Below are 9,969 nucleotides of genomic sequence, written 5' to 3'. Positions count from 1 at the left end.
ATGGTAGGTAAGCTCCTCTAGTAGAAGAGCCTCCCGATAGAGGCGCCCCCCCCGTAGAGGAACCCTTAGTGGAGGACCCCTGTAAATAAGCCCCAGTAGTAGAATAGGAGCCCCTCCCTTGTAGAGTATCCCCCCCCCCTAGTAGAGGAGGCTGGTAATAGACGAGCCCCCCCCCCTACAGGAACCCTTAGTGGAGGACCCCCGTAAATGAGCCCCAGTAGTAGAATAGGAGCCCCTCCCTTGTAGAGTAGCCCCCCCCCCCGATTGTAGAGGAAGCTGGTAATAGACGAGCCCCCCCCCCCCCAGAGGAACCCTTAGTGGAGGACCCCCACAAATGAGCCCCAGCAGTAGAAGAGCTGCCCTGTATAGGAGCCCCTCCCTTGTAGAGTAGCCCCCCCATAGTATAGGAGGCTGGTAATAGATGAGCCCCCCCCCAGAGGAACCCTTAGTGGAGGACCCCCGTAAATGAGCCCCTGTAGTAGAATAGGAGCCCCTCCCTTGTAGAGTAGCCCCCCCCCCCTACTAGAGGAAACTGGTAATAGAGGAGCCCCCCCAGTAGAGGAACCCTTAGTGGAGGACCCCCGTAAATGAGCCCCAGTAGTAGAAGAGCTGCCCTGTAGGAGCCCCTCCCTTGTAGAGTACCCCCCCCCCCCCATAGTATAGGAGGCTGGTAATAGACGAGCCCCCCCCCCCCCCTAGAGGAACCCTTAGTGGAGGACCCCCGTAAATGAGCCCCAGTAGTAGAAGAGCTGCCCTGTATAGGAGCCCCCCCTTGTAGAGTACCCCCCTAGTAGAGGAAGCTGGTAATAGACGAGCCCCCCCCCCCCACCCCCTAGAGGAACCCTTAGTGGAAGACCCCTGTAAATAAGCCCCAGTAGTAGAAGAGCTGCCCTGTATAGGAGCCCTCCCTTGTAGAGTACCCCCCCCCCCCCCTCTAGTAGAGGAAGCTGGTAATAGACGAGCCCCCCCAGTAGCGAAGTATCGGGGGGGGGGGCTCACACTGACGGATGACCCCATAGAAATCATCATCTCCCAGCAGCCCGGAGTTGCCAGGACAACCAGGGCTCTCCCGGCTTTCATGTGGCCATGTGACAGCGGAGTTGACGTCAAGCAGAGGCAGAGCCAGCGGATGAAGTCAGCCCCGAGCAGAGTGTGCTGCATGCTGGAGCGGGATCGGTCTGCCTTCTCCTCTCCGTCCTCCGGAGCATGGACTACTAATCTCCACCGAACACCCGTCCGAGCAGGTAACCGTGTACTGTGGTGTACTCTGCACACACCGGACCCCCCCCCCCCCCTCCTCCTCTATGCAGTGCTTCTATAAGAGAACCAATCAGGACACAGCTCCCACTGTTCATGCATCTCTAGGCAGATGAAAGCTGCAGTCTGATTGGTTCCTGCACTTTGTACAGCACCACTTCTCCTGCATGTATTGCTGACAGTTCTGTGTAATGGATTCCAGCCTAGAGATCCAGAGAGGAGCGGTAAATGTAGGGCGGCGGGGGATGGCTTCACATGCAGATTTCAAGTGAAGAAAAAAAAAAAAGAAGTAAAGTGAAAGTAGTGTGAGTGTAGATGTGGGTGGAATGTGAGATCTGTGATGCAATCTGCTGATTGTTCTCATCCTCTGAGTCTCATCTGCTGCACATCAGCTGTTGCGCACCAAGCGTAGCACTTAAAGTGCATGTCCACTGTTTGGGTATGATAGGGCAGTGAAGGGATAAAGTTTGTAGATAGTGTCCTGTGTTTGTAAATATTATTGTGTGTTTGTGGAGAGTGTTCTCTATGTAGGATCATCCTGTGTGCCCAGGGAGGAATGCTCACATTTTGGTGGACATGGGGGAGTGTCCGCCTTTAGCCCTCCATTGTCTATGGAATGATTGTACAGCATTCCGCACGTCTTTCTTTTCCCCATGGAAAGGAAAAAATGTCCTACTGGGTATGGTGGAGACATCAGGGCTCAGTGCAAGGAAAGGCAATGACATGGCGCCTATTAATGTATAAAGTGCCACATAGCGCTGAAAGGGAGACTTTGCTGGCGCTTTATTCATATTAATATAATTTATACGCTGTTTAAATAGAGCCAACAGTTTGCACAGTGCTTTACAAGGTACAGGGAGACTGAACAGATATAGTAATTGGTTACATAGGTTGTAAAAAGATACAAGCCTAGCTCAACCAAATGAATTCAATACAAGAGGGTCTCACTCATATGAGCTTACACTCTAAAACAGAGGGGCAATGGATATAGGCGATTTTGTTATTTTTATTATCGTCATTTTTTTATAGGAGATATGTATAGAGTCAACAGTTTGCACAGTGCTTTACAAAGTACCGGGAGACTGAACAGATATAGTAATTGGTTACATAGGTTGTAAAAAGGTACAAGACCATCTAGCTCAACCAAATGAATTCAATACAAGAGGGTCTCGCTCGTATGAGCTTACACTCTAAAACCGAGGGACAATGGCTATAGGCTATTGTTGTTTTATTATAGTCAATAATTTAATAGGAGATCTTTATAGAGTCAACAGTTTGCACAGTGCTTTATAAAGTACAGGGAGAGTATAGGGAGACTGAACATATATAGTAATTGGTTACATAGGTTGTAAAAAGGTGCAACACCATCTAGCTCAACCAAATGAATTCAATACAAGAGGGTCTCGCTCGTATGAGCTTACACTCTAAAACCGAGGGGCAGTGGCTATAGGCGATTTTGTTATTTTTATTATCATCATCATCATTATTTTTATAGGAGATATGTATAGAGTCAACAGTTTGCACAGTGCTTTACAAAGTACAGGGAGACTGAACAGATATAGTAATTGGTTACATAGGTTGTAAAAAGGTGCAACACCATCTAGCTCAACCAAATGAATTCAATACAAGAGGGTCTCGCTCGTATGAGCTTACACTCTAAAACCGAGGGGCAATGGCTATAGGCGATTGTTATTTTTATTATCATCAATATTTTAATAGGAGATATTTATAGAGTCAACAGTTTGCACAGTGCTTTATAAAGTACAGGGAGACTGAACACATATTGGTTACATATGTTGTAAAAAGGTACAAGCCCATCTAGCTCAACCAGATAAATTTAATACAAGAGGTCCTCACTCGTATGAGCTTACACTCTAAAACAGAGGGGCAATGGCTATAGGCGACTGTTATTTTTATTATCGTCATTATTTTTATAGGAGATATGTATAGAGTCAACAGTTTGCACAGTGCTTTACAAAGTAAAGGGAGACCGTACAGTTACATAGGTTGAAAAAACATAAGTCCATCTATTTCAACCAGTAACATTCAATACAAGAGGGTTTGGAGGGTCTCACTCGTATGAGCTTACAATCTAAAACAGAGGGGCAATTGATATAGGCGCTTTAGTAATCTAAATATTATTACAATACAGGATTTAAATAGAGCCAGCAGTTTGCACAATGCTTAGTAATGGGAGACTGTACAGATACAATACATAGTTAAAAAATATAAATAAATAAATGTCCATCTAATTTAATCTAATAAAGTCAATGCAAGAGGGTTTGGAGGGTCTCTTTTATATGAGCCTACAATCTAAAAGGAAGGGGCAAGTGATGCAGGTGCTTTATTAATATTTTTGTTATTACTATTCTGATTAGTATTATTACAATACAGGATTTAAATAGAGCCAGCAGTTTGCACAATGCTTTGCAAAGTAAAGGGAGACAGTACAGATACATATAGTTAAGTTGAAAAGATAAAAGTCTAATTAGTTCAACCAATTCAATTAAATACAAGAGGATTATGAGAACTCTGTTCGTAAGAGCTCACAATCTAAAAGGGAGGGGCAAGTGATACAAAAGGTAACAGCTGTAAAGGGGGGGGGATGGAGAAAATAAAAGTTTAGTTTTTAGATAGAGGAGGGATAGGCTTTCCTGAAGAGATGGGCAATTAATGCATCTGTCTGCCATGCTGTGCCAACATTTATGTACAGGATACTTCCAATCCAATGACTTTTTCTGCAGTCCTCTACTGCCTATAGGAAATGCCACAATGTAGGAGCAATGATACAGGGACATTTAGCAGTTAAACGTGTATATTGAAGATTTTCATGATAATATTGTTTAGAGGATCCCAGAACTGTATACGTTGAGCCAAGTTATATTTTTATTGTAATATATTTATTTGAGAAATATAGGTGTGTATGCGTTAAAAAAAAAAATAATATATATATATATATATATATATATATATATATATATATATATATATATATATAAAATTATTATTATATATACACGCACACACACATTTTTAATTTTTTTTTTTTTTTTTTTTTTTAAATGACCCCCTCCTGCAAATTAGAATTCTGATTGTACTCTTACTAATACACACCTTTTTTATTTTTACTCAATTTCTTTATCCAATCGATCTGCAGAAAAATCAATACCTTCCCTTCCAATTGATTTAGACTCAATTTTGGATTCAATAAAATCTTAACTATCACTCAAAATCCACTTTCTTGTATGTGGCATATCAATCAAATGGGTTATCGTTTTTTAGATCAATTATTCCAATCAGATTGGAAAAGAAATCAATCATTTATCAAAATGTGTATGGTCACCATTAGAGGACACTTTTATGGTGAATTCTAAAGTAACAATACACCTGCTACAATATTGTTACATGTAAGGAAATAATAAACCAACTCGCTACTGATTTATAAAGCCTTATTATGTAAGACTGCATTTCTCCTTATGTGACTCCACACACATCCAGCTCCGATTATTACATGTGCAGCCAATTTCGAATTGAATTGAGACTTTAGCTTTACCTTTATACCATGTCTGTAAAGCTGTGTTGATCTGCATTGGGAAATGCAGGTAAATAAATGGGCACATGGAAAACTGCTGCTTTTTTAAAAGGTACGTGAAAGGGAACCCCACAGGTGTGATTGGGTCCCATTCAAAATAATGGCAATCCACTTGTCATGCGTTGTTGCACATATTACACATGTGTGAACAGGGACTTATATTTGAGTACAATAAACAATAGAGTTGTACCAAAAATCAGAGGTAGCTCCATGTTCCAGGGATAGAATAATCTCTGAGTATCTCTGGAAATCAGAGCCTTCCACATCTCTACAGTCTCCCAGAGTAGCAGATGAATACCGCCACCGCTGAAGATCGATGACCGGCGTTTCCATAGAACACCCTCATAGTACATGTAAGTAAACAATCGGAATGTTTATCTTTGCATTGCAGCGACATGATGGAAGCCGGCAGATCTTGGACATAGGAAATGTAAAATTAGAATACATCCGTAGGAAAGGAATCTGGGTGAAAACGTTAAACGTTCCTTGTGCTTGTACATTCTACGGAGTTTAGATTGCTTACTGGTACTGTCAGGGACTTCTGATTTTTAAGGGACCTTTCACCTGAAAGTCTGTTTAGCTTTGAGCAAGCTCATTCGTTTTCCTTAGGTCATGTAAACACAATTGAGTAATTAAGTTACAATTCTTATATGCCTCCAGCAAGGGTGTCTATTGAGATCCCCCTGCATGACATGTCAGATTTGTATCTACTATGCGTCTGCAGGGAATATTGACTATACATCAGTGGAGCTGATCTGTGATTGGTTGGGATTAGGTGATAGTCATCATGTCTTCTCACTAATTACAGTTGAGGATAGCAGTCCTGTTTTTTTTTTTTTTCTTATTCCTCTTCCATAAATTATGCTCGTTGCACTTTTCTTCCCTCTTTCTCTCTTTTTGAATTTCAGCTTATTTATATAGAATCTGCCTTTAGGCTAGACCGCTTCCTGACCCACAGACAAAATGCACTGCCATTTAGTAAACTCATCGGGGTGCAGAGCATTTTTGGGTGCAGGAAGCTGCATGGTCCTGCAGTACCATGCTGTTCCATATGGCCGCCCTGTAGGTGCATTTCGGGGGAAAAAAGTGTTATGAACTTTTTCCCCCGTGTTTCCTGCAGGTACAGCAGCCCATTCAAATAATGAAGTCCCCCACCTAGGGACGCAACACGTAAGGGCGGAGTTTTTAGGAAATGATGTCCTCGCACCCAGTGGCTCGACTGTGGTGGTGAGCCAGCGGCGGTTCTCTTATTAGTCACGGCTAGAGGCTGTTCCAGATTTCTAGGAAAATATTTACATCTGACGTTCCATGCTGATGGGTTGTTTTTTTACCTGTGAGTAGATTTTATGGCTTGGCTATTTAAAAAAAAAAAAAAAAAATGTTTTTAAACTAAGAGTATTGGATTTGGCTTTATTTTGAGAGACAAGGAGTTTATATTGAGAAACCTGTGGATGGGCGTGAAGTAGATTTCAGCCTCAGCCTCCAGGTGAGTGTGGACAGGTAGAACAGCTTTCTGTTTACACACCCACACAAAATGCAGAGGTGTGAACCTAGCCTTAAGCTGGATACACACTATCCAACTTTTGTTGTTAGATTTCCTTTAGATTTAAGCCTCGTACACACGCACCGATTGTTGGCCGACCGATCGGCCGACTTTTGTCCAGTGTTGTTGTGTTGGTTGAAATGTGCTCTAGACTGCACACACATTTTTTCGGCCAACAACAACCAACTTCAGAAGTGATGTCATGTGCTGGTTTTCTTTCCGTGTGTTTTTTCTTCTCTGAGCATGCCCAGTCTTGCTCATCTGATTTTTGTCTGCCGAAATCTGTACTGACTGACGAACAATCGGCCGTTCTGTTGACGGCCAACAAAAATTTTATAGCATGCAGACCAGATTTTGTTCGGCCGAAAAGTCGCAGTCGGTTGTCGGAATCATCATACTAACAAGCCGACAATCAGCTGATCGGACGTTGGCCAAAAATTTACGGCCAACAATCGATGCGTGTGTACGAGGCTTTACCTTCAACTATGTAGTGCAAGGGCCTGCCTGACTGTATACAAATTGAAAGTGTTTAGATTTGACCTCATATTATATGGTTTTGGTAAGTCTAAAGGAAAAAATCTAAAGACAATTGAATAGTGTATATGACCCATTATTCTAATTTGTTGCTAACCAGCTGAAGGATGAAATGGGGCTTGCAGTGCCTACTGTGAAACCGATAAGTGGTAAATAGAAGTACTAAAGCTGGCCGTACACTGAGTGAATTTCAGCTAGTACCTGATGAACTGGCCCAAATTTGAGCCATTGATGGCCTTGTCAACACCATCCTGCCCGATATGCTTTGAAGGAGCCTGGTGGCAAATTTCCAGCCAAACGCTGGCTGCATCCAACCATGTTGTTTAGCATTGGTGGAGGAATTGGTAGATTTAAATGAGAGAATATCTTGCATTGTATTGTCAGCTTTGAATGGGCTGACAAAATGGAGAAAGCTCAGAGTGGCTGCACCAGTGTGGTTATTTTTACTAGTAATGCAAATAACAGGAAGGAGGTGGGAAAGGTACAGAATTAGTCTCTTGCAGCCGCCATGTAGTATGCCAGGGGTGGGTAAATTACAAGAATATGTTCTATCACTTTAAAATGACTGAAAGGTAAAGCGGTTCTTATAATACATATTGTTTAAATTCGATTTAGCTGTTTGGCTGCAGCTATGTTCTTCTCTGTTGCACTTACTGTACATAACCAACTAGATCCAGGGATTCCAACGGGCCCGCATAGTGACCTCTTCCATTCACAGGGATCTGTAAATTTCAGACTACAAATCCCATCTGTCACCCTTGAAGAGGGACTTGTAAATTCCAACTGAGCACAAACGTGGTGACGGCACCACACCTGTGGTCTATTGGTTTTCTTTTTCTAGCCCATGAGGCTGGGTTCACACCTAGTAGATGCGGCATACAGCAAGAGTCTGTTTCAGGGACGAATCGGGCCCACATTTTTGCCTAAATACAGAGCTGAAACAGAGCCAAAGACGCACAGGACCCCTGTGCAATCCGCTCTGCAGCTGCCCAGGAGATGTGTGAACTGGCTCCATTGAGAGCCGGGCACACTCTCCTGTCATGTGAATGAAATGCGGGGTAACCCACATCCAATTTGCACTAGTGTGAACCCAGCCTGACAGTAGATCTTTACCTCCGTATGGGGCTGGCGAAAGAGTCTGCAAGAGCGTCTGTATTGTACCTGCAATTGCTTTATTGCAGTTATAATGCTCTGCAGGCTCCAATGCAAAAAAAATAATACATTTAACTAAATTAATAAAGGTAGGTGCTTTTTATTAAATATTTTAAAAAATATGGAATTTGCCTGTAATAGGAGTTAGGTTGGATTCACACAGGTGCCGAATGCAGATGAACATCTAGCGTCAATGTTCTCGTAGTAAGGTTCCATCTGTTCTCCCATATTAAGTGGACAGCCATGGCCCATGGCCCATCCATGGTCCAAATGCTGCAGGTATAATTGGGGCGGCTGTGGCATGTCACAAACCCCAACCACCCCCCCCCCCCCAACCCAAAACTATCCTACTCTACATCTACACTGTCATTGAGGAGCTACTTGGAATAGGTTAAATCTACCTGCCAAGGATCTCCTTTCACAGCCTTAGAGAAAGCTTCACTGATTTTTTTTTTTATTATTATTATAGACAATATGCTGGTCTTTAGATGGAGCGTAGCCATTGTATGATTCAGCCGAAGGAGAGTTCCCTACGGGTTCATTCACACCAGGGTGTGATCTGAGTAGATCAATGCAAGCTGAATGCAAAGAGAAAAGAATTGCTGTCTGTGCGCCTCGTTCACACCATAGTAGTCCATTGAGGAAAAATGTAGGAATGCTGCAACGCTCAAAAAAAGCGTTGCAATGTACTTGTAGGGTGACATACACTTGTGAGTTAAAGTATAAGGCCTCGTTCACGTGGGTGTACTTAAAGTGGTCCTAAAGCCTTAAAGTGATTGTAAGCCTGGGGTCACACTGGGGCGGCTTCAAAGTCGCCCGACTCTGAAGCCGCCCCGTGCAGCACAACTTCAGCGGGGCTTGCATACGACTTCTCTAATAGAAGTCAATGCGAGTCGCCCCCAAAGTAGTGCAGGAACCTTTTTCTAAGTCGGAGCGACTTGAGTTGATCCAATTAGAACGGTTCCATTGCACTGAATGCTAAGTCGCCTGACAAGTTGCCCCAGTGTGAACCAGGACTGAGGTTTTGTTTGTTTATTTTTTTTTAAATAACAAAACATGGTATACTTACCTGCTCTGTGCAAGGGTTTTGCACAGAGCGGCCCTGATCCTCCTCTTCTGGGGTGCCCAGGCATCGCTTCTGGCTCCTCCTCTTCATTGGGTGCCCCCATGGAGAGCTGCATTCCATGGGGGCGCTCATGCAGGCATGCTCCTGAGTCCTGCTGCTGCGTCCATTGACACAGACAGCAGGACTCTGCCCCACCCCCTGCTCTCAAGTCACTGGATTTGATTGACAGCAGTGGGAGCCAATGGCACCTGCTGCTATCTATCTATCCAGTGAGGATCCAAGACAGCGGCCATAGCTGCTGGGCTTGTGCTTGGTGCTGGAACATTCAGGTTCAGGTAAGAATAATGGGGGGGGGGGGGGGCAGCTGAAAACAAGGTTTTTCACCTTAATGCATAGAATGCATTAAGGTGAAAAACTTTGAGACTTTAAAATTCCTTTAAGGTTTTTCACCTTTAATGCCTTTTATGTACCCCGGAAATAATGTATGAATTCTCTGTTGGGTCATTGTATATATACGCACAAGAGCATATATATAATATATATATATATATATATATATATATATATATATATATATATATATATATATATATATATAATCTCCCTGCACAGGGTCTTCGTGTGGGGAATGGAGAAGTGTCAGCTATCAGAGGTTAGTATAAAATAGAGGAATTAAAGGTGTTAACTAGTAACTGAGGTAAAGGGAAATAGAGTTGCTAACACCCCCCTTCCTCCACACAGCACAAGGAACAGAGCTGAGGCTGTCAATCAGCTGGTGGTCCCTCCCCTGTCACCTTTTTTTTTTCTTGGTGTCAGGAAAACTTG

At 43.1% G+C, this 9,969-nt stretch overlaps 1 protein-coding gene across 1 annotated transcript in view; it reads left to right on the top strand.

Moving 5' to 3' along the window:
- The first annotated feature begins 991 nt into the window (after positions 1 to 991).
- The window catches only part of NCALD (neurocalcin delta), a 150,696-nt gene continuing 141,718 nt past the window's right edge, over positions 992 to 9,969 (top strand). The window contains exon 1 of the mRNA XM_082258715.1: positions 992 to 1,244. The gene's annotated coding sequence lies outside the window, so the exon portion shown is untranslated. The remainder of the gene's footprint in view (positions 1,245 to 9,969) is intronic.

The sequence above is a fragment of the Pelophylax lessonae genome, assembly GCF_965119305.1.
Source record: "Pelophylax lessonae genome assembly, chromosome: 5".
In the NCBI taxonomy this organism is placed as follows: Eukaryota; Metazoa; Chordata; class Amphibia; order Anura; family Ranidae; genus Pelophylax; species Pelophylax lessonae.
This window is presented reverse-complemented; position numbering and strand designations above follow the sequence as displayed.